Below are 15,069 nucleotides of genomic sequence, written 5' to 3'. Positions count from 1 at the left end.
TCGCGTTCGATCCCATTGTTCGACATCTTTGGAAAGAGTACGCGACTGCTGCTGTGGTTCTCAACCATTTTTCTACCTACGGACCTCTTTTATACATATTTTATTTAGCTGGATCCGCATAGTCATCCGATATTTAAAATATTCCTTTTATATTTTTATAATTAAATATTATGAAGAATTGTATAAAAATATTGCTAAAATCTTTTGTGCATTATAGAAGCCTAACAATTTATTGCTCATATATTTCAACAACAATATCTTATATGGATCCTCGGTTGAGCACCATTGGAGTATAGCATCGGGTCCGTCAAAGTTATGTCAATCTACTTTTGGTTGACGAGGACTCTGGAAGAAATCTGTTTTTGTTCTTAGGTTTGGGGGCTAGAATTAAACTTCCACTCTGTTTACCCACCACAACCTGGACTATACATTTAGTAGAGCATATTCTGTTGAGAAAATTCCAGCAATGGCCTCCGCTCAAGCGGCTACGTCACCTCTTTCAGCCACCAGTTTTAGCAGAGCTGAAAAGTGTCATGGCTTTCCCTGTTGGTTATTTATTCATGTCCGCAAGCATCGGCAATTATAGAGCCCCGTGTCCTCTTGTTCCACACACAAAGCTATTGTTGTCTGATTTATGTCCTTTCTACTATAGGTAAAAAGACTGTAAATTTGTGGAAGGGTATTAATCGATTATATCGTCCCCAGTACTCAAGGGGTACTTACTTTATCGACCTTGAAAAGTTGAACAGAATGACTGACCTCGGCTGAATCTGAACTCAGATCATAAAGACGGACGAAACGCCGCTTAACAATTTTCCGGTGTGCTAAAGGTTCTACCAGATCGTCACCTTCATCATCTGCATTTTATAAAGTGTGACATGACATGTTTTTACTTGAGAAAGATACAATTGTAGTTTCCCTTTTACTTTCAACTGGCTTTCCAACACTTTACATTGCTAGTTTCCTACACTCTCAACTTTATTACTGAATCACAGAGCATATTTAACCTTTTGGGAAGTGGATTAGATCACTTCACATCAGATGCATACATAGATGATGAGCATATGTGATACATGTCCAGTTGCCAAACATTCTGGAGTACCTTGTCCTCCATTACCACACAAATTTATCCATACCTGTGTTACATAGTTTTTTGATGATACATGACTTTCAATTTGGGAACGACGATGCAGCTGTTGTTTATTTTCGATTGATTTTCTCTACTCGTCTCCTACTCTCATGAGCGTATCCTTAAGGTACAAAGCGTGTTAAGCTTTTAGACAGGGGTGGGGGACTAACTCGCAGGACCTCACGGTATAATGAGACAACGGTGAGCCTCTGCTACACGTATCTAAGGGTCAATCATCGTCAGAGTCCGATATATCTTAGCCTATATCTCTTAACCACAGAGTTTTCCCTTATTCTATGCCATTAAAAAAAAAAAGTATTTTATTTTTAAGATGAAAAGGAATAAGTAATGAGTCTTATTTTTGAATCGTAGTCATTTCGTCGCCACTTAAGTAGATAAAACACTCAAGAAAAATCATCAACATCACACAATCAATAACTATTCTTTATATTTTAATATCACACTATTGTTCGATATTTCAATTCTTTCTTTTAACTGGTTTCATTCATTAGGCTGCGGTCATGCTGGAACACATCCCCCAGATTATATCGATCTCAGTACTTAGTGAAACTCATAATTTATTGATCCTTGTTTATTGAATGGATTAACCTGCATTTGACGCAAACGAATCTAACGCAAGACGGTACTTTACTGCTTTACAACGATTTATAAACATACAACGCACTAACACACAAGTGGATCTTCGTCGATTTCGACGATGAATATTCTATTTGAATTGTCAACTGTACGACATACTAATTGCATTAACTAGTAAATATGCCTCAGCATTCCACGGACGGATGTACACTATACGCAGCCCTCGTGTAAAATCGGCGTGGATCAGTTGGGAAAGGCCGGCATTTTGAAGTTCAGATAAAGTCCATATGACGTGAAGATACGTTGTAGGATCTCATCAAGTATCACATAATTGTGATGCGAATTTCTTAAGTATTCGGTCACAGCTGTACTTCTCGCACCGTCACAATCACCTCCACATATATATGTGTGTATATAGATAAATAGAAAGGAAATGAATATACAGTTCTATATAAAAAGACAGATATATATATATATATATATATATATATATATATATATATATATATATATATATATATATATATATATATATATATATATATATGCCTTGTGCGCTTATTTCATGTTGAAGGCACATGCCACAAAAACCCACCTTTGAATAAATTATGAACTTGTCTTTTAGACAACGCTGACGCTATATTTTCCCCATTGCGAAAATTAAGCACCGCTCTCGGTGACGCTGAGGGAAAAAATAAATAGCTTCACATGTTTTGATGGCAAGCGGCCAAAGAATAAGAATTGCCTCAATTTCCGACAGGGAAAGGTTAAATTGAAAACATTCCACTTACGTCCATCATATGTGTGATGTTGATTATGTAAGTGAATATCATAAATAAAATGTATTAAAACATTCGTAGACGAGAGAATAAAGTTCTATTTTTCTCTTTTTCAGACTCTGAGTCTCCTGAAAATTCCTCATTAATGATACTGGAACATCTGTCTGCATGTTGAGTGAAAGGAATGAATTTCTGTGTTTTGGAACAACATTTGGTGCCGACGAAACTGAATTAGATCTCGAATATGTACCATGCCGGATGATTGAAGATCGAACCACTCAGAGGGTGGCGGCTTGGTTGCGGGGGAGGGTTTTTTTTTATATTTGGTTGGTTGCTTGTTTGATATTGGCTAGCGACACATCAATAAACATCAAAGATATCGTCTGTTTCTGAGTGAATATGTGTGTGTGTGCGTGTGCGTGTGCAAATGTTTGTATGTGTGCATATATATATATATATATATATATATTGACATGTAGACATAGATATAGATATATACATACACACATGGTTACACGCACACACAGGCATATATTAATATATACACATCTATTTATCTATCTATCCATCTATTTATCTATCTATCTTGGTATATATGCATGTGTGGAGACATATATAACCTATATATATGCACATATGTATATACATGTGTGAGAGTGTTTATATATTCGTATGTATAAATTTGTACATATATATATATATATATATATATATATATATATATATATATATATATATATATATATATATATATATATATACATATATATATATTTATAAACGTATGTGCGTGTGTGTGTGTATGTACGTGTACATGTATGTATAGATATATACTTTCATTATTGACAAAAAAATGCTATTAGGAATTCTTAAAAGCACAGTTATTTGCAATGTCTTCGTATGTCTCTGGGAAAGAAATGATGAAAGTATACCTGAAAAATAATAAAAATAAATAACTAGATAGAGAAAGAAAGAAAGAAAGAAAGAAAGAAAGAAAGAAAGAAAGAAAGAAAAGAAGGAAGGAAGGAAGGAAGAAAGAAAGAAAGAAAGAAAAGAAGGAAGGAAGGAAGGAAGAAAGAAAGAAAGAAAGAAGGAAAGAAAGAAAGAAAGAAAGAAAGAATGAGAGAAAGACAGAAAGAAAAGAAGGAAGAAATAAATAAAGTTTCAAAAAGCAATCAGTAAATAAAAACGAAGATGGAATACAGAAAGGATACAGATGTGTGTTGGGTATGGAAATATACTTGAGCTAATAATCTCATGCACAAATACTTATACAAAGAGACACTTATTCCATACATGCATATATGTGTGTGCGTGTGAGTGTATGTGTGTGTGTATGTATGTGTATCTACATACATACACATACAGTCTATATATCAATATAAAACCTAATATTGAGCGCATATACATACACATACATATGTACGTACATTCATATACACACACATATATATATATATATATATATATATATATATATACATATATGTATGTAAGTGTAAGTGTATGTATATGAATACATAACATATATAAACAGGGTAAATTCAACTATTTCTCTATAGGTTGAAAAAGAGATGAACAGACTTAATCGATTTTCGATCCTAATTATGTTCTCATCAGACTTATCTCCACCACTTTGGCCAATCGCAGAGAAATAAGCGGCCAATTTGTTTAGTATACTCAACAAACGCAGTGGTTACAGTTTGAGCTATCAATTTTCATATCGTATGTTTTGATACTTTATTTCATATCAGCGACCCTTCAACGGGAATCACAGTATATGCGTGGCTTACGCGGCGAGCTGGCAGAATCGTTAGCACGCCGGGCGAAATGCTTAGCGGTATTTCGTCTGCCGCTGCGTTCTGAGTTCAAATTCCGCCGAGGTCGACTTTGTCTTTCATCTTTTCGAGGTCGATAAACGATAAATTAAGAACCAATTGAGTACTGGAGGTTGATGTAATCAAGTTACCCCTTCCCCCAAAAATTCAACACCCTTATTATAATTTTAATATACATACATACATACATACACACACACATATATATATATATATATATAGGCGTAGGCGTGGCTATGTGGTAATTAGCTTGCTTACCAACCACATGCTTCCAGGTTCACTCCCACTGCATATCATCTTGGGCAAGTGTCTTCTACTATAGCCTCGGGCCGCCGATCAAAGCCTTGTCAATGTATTTGGTCGGGAACTGAAAGAAGCCCGTCATATATATATATATATATATATATATATATATATATATATATATATATATATATATATATATATGTATATGTTTGTGTGTCTGTGTTTGTTCCTCCACCATCACTTGACAACCGATGGTGGTGTGTTTACGTCCCCGTAACCTAGTGATCGATAGAATAGGTACTAGGCTTAGAAAGAATAAGTTCTAGGGTCGATTTGTTCAACTAGAGGCAGTGCACCAGTATGGCCGCAGTCAAACGACTGACACAAATAAAAGTATAAAAGAATATATATAATATACACATAATTATATGCAGGTATGTATAGACCGTGATATTAGATTATTCTGTTTTCTTATACGGTTCCTGGAGGGAGGAAAAACTACGGCGTTCTTCCGAAGTCTTGGAGTAACAATTCTTTGTTTAAGACGTTGTTTATTTTTTGTTTTTATAATGTTCTATTTATTCCGATCTCTTTTTTTGTTATTTATATTGTTTTTAGAATTCTCTATTAATATAACAGGAATACAAAGAATAACAATAAACAAATTTATAAAAAAAAAGAAAGCAGATAAAAGTCTGCAAAAAAAAAATGAAATTCGTAAAAACTACAAAGAAGAAGATATTGGGAATCAAATTTTGTTTCCATCTTCGGCGTAATATCGATTTCTTTGATGCTCTCAGTAGATGGGGCCATTGTTGCTGTTGTTGTTTGTGTGGGTGGTAGTGGTGGGGGTGAGGTGTTATTGTTGTTGTTATTGTTTTAGTAGTAGTAGTAGTAGTAGTAATAGTAGTAGTAGTAATAGTAGTAGTAGTAGTAGTAGTAGTAGTAGTAGTAGTGGGAGTGGTGGTGGTAGTAGTGGTGGTCGTATTAGTGGTAGTAGGAGTGGTGTTAGTAGTAGTGGTGGTAGTAGTGGTGGTAGTAGTGGTGGTAGTAGTGGTGGTAGTAGGGGTAGTAGTAGTAACTGGTATTAGCGTTTTGTTTCCTTTTCTTTTATTACTTCTCCTTCTCTTCACTCTTTCATTTCCCCCTTCTTTCCACCCCACCCCTTTCTCCTGCTCCTCCTTACCTCCGTCTCTTACCCCCCTTTTTTCTCCTTGCGTTCTCTATTTTCTTCTTCATCCTCTTTTACTTGTTCCTCATGGTTTTCCTTTCTTCTTCATCATTCTCTATTTCTTTTCTCCTCCTCATCCTCCTCCTTCGTTTTCTTTTTTCTTCATCGTTTTCGTCGTTGTCGTCGTTCTCCTCCTCCTCCTCTTCTTCCTCCTCCTTGCTTTAATGATGCTATCACTTGTTTCCCTTACCACAGCTGTTGAGCGTTCGATGTTCGATTTCCACTTTTACTGTGAACATCCTGGGAAAATGATGACTGAGCCGATAATTTCGATGATGATGATGATGATGATGATGATGATGATGATGATAATGTTGGTTGTCGTCGTTATAGCAAAGCTGTGGCCTCTGTCATGACTGATAATGCTGAAGGTAGTGATGATGATGATGATGATGATGATGATGATGATGATGATGATGATGATGATGACGATGGGTGAAAATAGGTGAAGGTAGATATGGCGATGGCGGAGGAGAAGGTCGAGTTCAGAAAGGACGCCATATTTTTCACGACCATAAAAGAGGTTGTATATTTTATTTGATTTTTATTTGATTTAATTTTTTTATATCTTTTAATGTTACGTTTCACCCTTGTTTTTTTCTTTTCTTCAACGTAAAAAAACAAAATCCGAGAATTCATGGCTTTTAATTACTGCCTGATTAAATATTGATCTCTAATGTACCAGACTAACATTTCTATCTAGTTGTATTAATATACTTACTTTATCGATCTCTCTCACAACCCGTATTTGATCAGAAGCATCACGAGGTGCCTAATTTAGTCGACCAGGTGCTTTATTACCGCAATCAACTCGCCTGTACTAATAACGATTTCGTTTCATTTTAGCAGAAGACCAGTTTATGATGTAAACCAATTAATCAAGTCTCTACTGGGGCGACTGAATTGATTATCTGAAATGCACTAATAATTTGCTATGTTTTTTTTTTCCTTCCTCTAATGGCATGAAAATTAGCTGCGCCTGTTTCACTACACTTCATCCCTTTCATCACTTTCTAGTCACTACAGTACAGACTTGAAATTAAACCGTTAGTTAAGACGGCGTTGTTATTACGTTAACCATTGTTAAGTCTGATGCGGAGGATTTCATTGGCTAAACTATGACTGACTTTTTTTTTTCTACCATCGTATACTTTTTTATAACAGAACATCCATAAATATTACCATTTGCCTACCTACTTAATTACCTACCTACCTACCTACACATATACATACATACACACACACACACACACACACACACACACACACACAAACACACACACACACACATATATATATATATATATATATATATATATATATATATATATATATATATATATATATATATATATATATATATATATGTATATAATATAATATAGGATAAAAACTTTATAAGAATTTATCAAGTAGTCATCGTGAAAAAACTCCATAAGGAAAAAGACTCATTGTTTTTTTCCCATAAATATATAATTTATATAAGGGCATTAACTATATAGTAATGCCTCACGCTTAGAGGGACTAAATAAGTCAAAAACTAGTTTTTGACTTATTTAGTCCCTCTAAGCGTGAGGTATTACTATATAGCTAAATATATATATATATATATATATATATATATATAGTTAAATATATATATATATATATATATATATGGTAGAAATATGTTTCAAAGCCAGTGAACAGCAATGACGATACCGGTTTGAATTTGAATCTCTTTAACAACAGCAACAACAACAGCAGCAGCAACAGCGGTAGCAGCAGCAGCAGCAGCAGCAGCAGCAGCAACAGGCTTAATATGATCAAGAAATCCAAACATCACCACAGCAGCCCTACGGATCCTTCAAAACTACTACTATCACCGCCGCCGTCGCCGCGACCACCGCCACCACCACCACCACCACCACAAGCTCTACCATAACCATCCCCACGCTATGATGAGGAAAATCACGGATGGTAAAAGGAGGATTATGTTTTATTGTAGACATGTGCGATCAGGTTTGAATTGGAGGTAAAAAAAAAAGAAAAACAAGATTTTTTTCCTGTCGGCAGTCTCTCATTTCATCTCTCTGCCTGCCTGCCTGCCTGCCTGCCTGCCTGCCTGCCTGCCTCTGTCTCTCTGTCTCTTTCTTTCTTTCTTTCTTTCTTTCTTTTCTCAAACAGCCGAGTTGAAAATATGGACCACTCTATTAAATATTCATTGTTCCAAGTCGGGTTTAAATCTTTCTTTAATTGCCAAAGATCTTGATTTGTTGGCAGTTAAGTCTGTAGTGATTTTATTGTTGTTGTTATTGCTGGCATCGAGCTAGCTGAATCGTTGCTGCGTTTCATATAATGTCTATCGGCGTTTTTTCCGGTTCTTTACGCTCGGGGTTCAAATTCACCCCAAGTCGACTTTGCCTGACATTCTTTTTGGCTAAGTCAAATAGAACAGCAGAGGAACACTTGGATCAAGATTATCAACTAACGATCTCGCACAAATTTCCAAGCTTTGTCCCTGTAGTAGAAAGTATTATTATTTTCATTATTAACCCTGGGGTCGATGTAATCGACTCATTCCCTCCCTCAAAACTGCTGCCCTTATGGTAAAATTTGATACAATTATTATTATTATTATTATTATTATTATTATTAGCAAGGCAATTTTCATTTGTCTGGTGGCTGTAGCAAAAGAGGTGATGGTGGTGGTGGTGGTAGTGGTGGTGGGGATGGTGGCGGCGGCGGTGGTGGTGGTGGTGGTGGGAAGCACATTCAAAGAGGTGTGTATTCAAATAAGTTGTGGCTTATCTGAAGTGGAATCTAAGAGATGCCAGTTACTCATTGGTATCTTGAATATATTGGAATTGATGAGAAAGAGAAAGAGAGAGAGAAAGAGAGAAAGAGAGTGAAAGGGAGAAAGACAGACAGAGATATAACAAGGGCGCGATAGAGGAGAGGTTAAAAAATGGCGAGAGACAGCGATAAGAGGTGGAGAGAGAAGAGGATGAAAATAGAAAACAATTTACAAAGGGCAGCTTCAATGAGAAGCTGTTTAATAAAAGAGAGACGGGAAAGAAAGAGAGTGGTAGTAGGAAGGCAAAGAGAAAGACTGGAAAGAAAGAGGTTAGTAGAGATAAAGAGAGGAAAATGTGCCGAAGATGGTAGCAATGGAGTGACGAGAACAACTATTGTTTGATACAGTCTGACATGATGGAAACAAATGGAAATTATAGAAGAAAAAGAAAGAGAACAACTAAGAGCGATATTGATGTAATTAGAATTAAATGGAATTGTCATTTTTATCTTTAGGGATGAAAACGTTCCTAGATCATATAATGCCCTGTCCTCTCCAAATAACAGTTGCTCTCGCTAGGATTGGAACCCAGGAAGCAAAGAGCAGAAGGTGTTGTTATATGTTTGGTGGGATATGAAAGTTTTAGTCCAGTTTGAACTTTTAAACCCAAACTAAAAGATAACAAAGGAGATTTACTGCGAACAGCTTGAGCGGCTTAAGTAAGCGCTAGAAGAAAAACGACCATCTTTGATTTCAAGACGGAAGGTGTTCTTCCATCAGGATAATACTCGGCCACATACAGCGAGGATAATATTCCAAAGACTCGATCAGTTTGAATGAGAAACGATGCCCCACTCACCATATTCGCCGGACATTACCCCATCTGATTATCATGTGTCCTGCAGTCTTCAAAATCATTAGGAAGGAAAAAAATATGAATTCTGTAGACGAGGTCAGAACAGAACTGGTGGAGTATTTTTCGTCACAGTTAAGTGAATTTTGGAAGAGGGGCCTTGAAAGCCTACGAAATAGATGGAAGAGCATTGTAGAAAATGAAGGAGAGGAGTATATTAAAAAACTTTGTTTATATTAATTTTGCAAAAATAAATCAAGTATAAAACACACGGATTATTAATGGGATCACCCAATATACTATCCATTATCATCTATGCATATATATATATATATATATATATATATATATGCATGTATATATGCATATATGTATATATATATATATATATTTATATATTGGTGTATGTGTGTGTATATGAGCATGCATTATGCATGTGCATGTATCATGCATAAATATAAGTATATGTTTCAATGTACCACTATATAAGTATGAATATGAATGTGCACGTATATTTTATATCTGTGCATGTGTTCATACGTATACGCACATATACGTACGCTCAAATAGCCACAAACCCATTTATGAAATATATCTAAATAATAATTATGAATAACCAGCATATAGAATAACCTACATAATATGAAAATCGCAATTTCTGCTAAGCATCAGTTCACACGTTGTATGTCAAACTATAATCTGAACGAATAATAATAATAACAAAAATTGTCTACGTTTAATTTATACGTCGTTAATCAGTAACCACATTAAAAATCTTCCAATTAGCAAGAGCTGAACAATTTTACACGCCTTTACATTTAATTAGTTAAACACTTTTGTGCTTTATCATCAATTAGCAGTTCATTCATGCAAAAAATATTCTGTATCGGGTTTAGGAAATGCAGATCGAACTATTGTATTGTTTTGAATTGTCTTTTTGTTGTCTGAGACTGTCTGATTGCAACTACTTATACTCTCATATTCACACGATATATATACATGCATATATAAATATATATATATATATATATATATATATATATATATATATATATATATATATATATATATATATATATATATATATATATATATATATATATATATATACATACATACATATATATATATAAATATATTTCTGCATATATACACACATACATATAGATATGTATATATATATATATATATATATATACATACACACACACACATGTATGTATATATATATATATATATATATATATATATATATATATATATATATACATATATATATATACGTAAATGTCGAACGATGAAAAGAGTGCTCAAACCGCATTGGTGGATAGAATTTCTTTATGTATGTACACACACACACACACACATACACACAATCTTTCTGTCACACACGTAAGCTAAATCCCTTGTGAATGAAATAGATGGAGACTGTTTGAAAGCCTGTCGTATATATGTGTTGCATATGTGTGTTCGTGTCTTTGTGTTCGTTCAGCGCAAGGTCTGGTGATGATGTGTTTACGTCCCTGTAACTTAGCTGTTCGGCAAAAGGGACAGAGTATGCACTAAGCTCCATTTGTCCGACTAAACCCCTTCAAGGCGGGGCTACAGCATGGCCGCAGTCCAATAACTGGAACAAGGAAAAGCATGAAAGAATAGCTCGCTTAGGTATATACATCCAATCTCTAACACACACGTACAGTCTCTGTCCCCCCACACATTCTCACACTTACATTCTCTCTCGAATACAGTCTTTCTTACACACGTACGCTCTCTCTCTCACACGTGCATGCTGTCTCTCACATGTATACACTCTCATACACACACACACACATTCTTCCTCATACACACACACACTCTCGCAGGAACGCACCTCCCTCCGCCTCCCTTGATAATTCGCCATTAACTGCTTGTCTTACATCAAGCCCACTCCTACCACTACCCACACTTCTCTCTCTATTTATATATACTTGTCTCCATCGTTTATTCCTTCCTTTACTCCATCAACGTCTTCGTCCTCACGTCCATTCCATCATCCTCAGACTCCGCCTTCCCCTCCCGTTTATTTCCTTCGCTAACATCAATTCATTTATTGACACAGCTAAACTTTCTCCGAGTAATTCGTTCTGTAAAATAATACATGTAAACCATCAAAAGAACGGGGCAGTTAAAGACAATTTACATATTTGATCTCCATTTACTGTTGTTTTCCGCCATGTTGATAAAAAGACAAAGAAGGAAAAAGCACTAAACATTAAGAATAGCAATTTTATATTCTTTCGTTTGAATATAGAATATTTGTAAAGAGGACATTACGTGGTTAATGCATTGTGATTAGATCGTATCGCTCTGTGATGGAATTCGTACAGACATACATTTATTCACTATATATATATATATATATATATATATATATATTTCGTGGCACTCCGGCGGTTACGACGACGAGGGTTCGAGTTGATCCGATCAACGGAACAGCATGCTTCTGAAATATTAACGTGCAAGTGGTTGAGCATTCCGCAGACATGTGTACCCTTAATGTAGTTCTCGGGGAAATTCAGCGTGACCCACAGTGTGACAAGGCTGGCCCTTTGAAATACAGGAAGAAAGAGTAAGAGAAAGTTGTGGTGAAAGAGCACAGCAGAGTCCGACAGATTACATTTCTTTACAAACTACGACGTAGAAACTTATTCAAATACGGTAAATCATCTTATGTGGCTTTCAACTCAAACAATTCATTAAAGTTTTCAAGTTTCGTTGGTTGGTTTAGTAAGAAGTTTAGGCTAATTTGACTAAAGTCGTTGAATTTAGAAGGCGCCGTGGTTAGTTATGGCTGTTGTAATGGTTGTTTGTTGTTGTTCTGCAGTCCCAGTTCATCACAGATCGAGCGGGTCCCATGATACATTATGACATAAATTTTTTAACAGCCTAATGCATGAATTTCAGTAAATCATGGATATATATATATGTATATATATATATATATATCATAAATATATATATATATATATATATATATATATATATATATATATATATATATATATATATATATATATCATAAATATACAGGGATTAGCAGGAGTTGCTTCTCCAACATAATGAGAATTCAGAAATAGCAGTCAAAGAACTACTGATTCCAAACTACAAATTTTTTCTCTAACGGATGGCGATATTTATGGCACACACAGAACAAGAAACAGAAGAGAAGAGCAAAAACAAACCTGCCTTTAGTTAATTGGGTACGACGTTTCACGGTTAAGGGTATGAAGTTACCCTATTCCGATCTTCAGCCTCAATATTCGAATAAATTTGGAAGTGTCTAATAGCTCATGTGAATTTTGACCATTCGACATCAAGACCACGTGAGGCAGGCACTAAGAAATGTATCGGCTAGTGAGTTCAAAACACCTCACTCTAAAGAATCTATTCAATGTGTGTCACAAATAGTCCCGTATAGAAAAAAGTCCCGTATGAAGGGTTACGGTTTAACCATCTAACTTAGAGGCATCAATATAAAATATACAGATATATAGGGCAGGGAATCGTCAATTAGTAATAAAATTAATAATTAACAATTTTGCCGAATAGCTCAGTATGAAAAAACCTTTATCGGTAAAACCATATATATATACACATACATATATATACATGTATTTATGTATATATATATATATATATATATATATATATATATATATATATATATATATACTCCATTTGACGCAATACAACAAAACACTTCGTGACTATTAATCTAGGCTGTCGACCAATTTCTGAAATTTTCTCACGACGGTTACGCTGTCACCGTGGTAGTGGTAGTAGTAGTAGTAGTAGTAGTAGTAGTAGTAGTAGTAGTAGTAGTAGTAGTAGTAGTAGTAGTAGTAGTTACGTAGTTGAAGTGACCTGGCGAATGACATTATATATTTTGAACTGACTAAACCAGTGAATTAATTTCATCCCAAGAACTACAATTCCTACTGTCGAGTCCTGAAGACTTAGCGACTACGAGTGTTGAGTATAACTGGCTGATGGGGTGTAACAAGAGCCAAAACAGACTAGGAATTCTCACGATCACTACAGAAGATTAAACTCATTTTCCCTCCTTGGATCTCGCCATTTTGCCGCAGCATCGTACTGGTGAGCGTGTGGTCTACCCTGTTGTGTGACCATATTACTGCTTTAATAGTCTGTTTGATTTCAATTAATTTTGAAAATAATGAAAAATGTTGTAAACTAACTGTCATTATTAATATAGTGTTCGGCGTATAAACTAACATGAAATTTCCGTGAAAGATTTTAATTTCTATGGCTTTAAAAGTAAAGGTTTGTACCATGGGACCAGGGGCGATCGCATGCGGATTCATATCAAAAGGGTCAAACGTTTATTGCCTTTTCATTCTACCATGATATCTGACTGGTTACTTATATGCTATGGCATCATTCTACTCGAGGTCACAACAGGCTGAATTGTTAATGTCTCTGAATTGGTGCCGAAGTCTTATGAGAAGGACTTGTCAATGTCGTAGTAGCGTTGGCACTGTTTAATGAATAAATCGTGTTATAAATTTGCATGGCCTACGAAGAAAATAGATAATTAAAAATAAACACAACAAAAACAAATCCGATTAATCTCGGCAAATTAAATAGATCGATTATATTGAACAGATGAATTTATACATCAAATAATAACATTGATCGCCACGTCCGTTGCCATATCACACGATTTGATGTTAATAAACAACACAGCATTGGATCAGTGAATTAGATTAAGCTAATAATTAAGCGTACGATGACTTGTTTCTCGCATTGAGATGCCTATGCATACATGCATACAAACATGTATATATATATATATATATATTATGTATTTATACGTGTGTATATATATATATATATATATATACGCGCGCACACACGCACACGCACACGCGCGTGCACATATATATATGGCGCAGGCGTGTAGCTGTGTGGTAAGAAGCTTGCTTTCCAATCACATGGTTCTGGCTTCAGTCTCACCAAGTGGCACCTTCAGCAAGTTTCGACAAAACTCTTGTAAGGTGGATTTAATCGACGGAAACTGAACAGAGGAGGGGAGTTGAGCCCATGCGGTGCAAAGGAGCGAAGAGACATTAATTCTTTCTTAAAAATAATACATTTCTAAATCTCCCAGAGAGATTTATGCAGTAGTGATACGATGAAGTATTAATTCTTGTTCACTAAGAAGGCTAGACTCCGGATGGCCTCTGTGTAAAGACAGTCCGAATACAGACAGATGTTGTAGCGAATGACCGGTACAGCGGAAATAATGTGAGACCGGGCTGTCAATGTCGAGTCTGACGTCTTGGAGGTGCTCCGCGAATCGGTCAGCCAAGCGGCGTCCCGTTTGACCGATGTACAGGGTAGGGCAGAAAGGGGTGTGTTTGTAGTGGTTAGAGTTACTCTATACTGACAGCAATGTCGAGAAATGCGACGGAAGAGTTAAAAATAGTGCAGAAGAATTCGAGTGCAGGATGGAGGGATTGGACAAAAGAGACGAAGGAGTCTAGCTGTTCACGGCGAGTGTGAGGTCGCACCGATACAGTCATCGATATAACGACCGTATAATTCCGGAATACACACA

The 15,069-nt window shown here is 35.6% G+C and overlaps 1 long non-coding RNA gene across 1 annotated transcript in view; it reads left to right on the top strand.

Moving 5' to 3' along the window:
• LOC128249872 (uncharacterized) overlaps window positions 1-15,069 on the top strand; it is an 83,149-nt gene that overhangs the window by 50,818 nt on the left and 17,262 nt on the right. The window contains exon 2 of the long non-coding RNA XR_008266003.2: window positions 6,016-6,343. This is a non-coding gene — a long non-coding RNA (uncharacterized LOC128249872). The remainder of the gene's footprint in view (window positions 1-6,015; window positions 6,344-15,069) is intronic.

Source organism: Octopus bimaculoides, chromosome 18, assembly GCF_046866305.1.
Source record: "Octopus bimaculoides isolate indiv1 chromosome 18, ASM4686630v1, whole genome shotgun sequence".
Taxonomy (NCBI): domain Eukaryota; kingdom Metazoa; phylum Mollusca; class Cephalopoda; order Octopoda; family Octopodidae; genus Octopus; species Octopus bimaculoides.
Note: the sequence above shows the minus strand (reverse complement) of the source record. Positions and strands in the feature narration are given on the sequence as shown.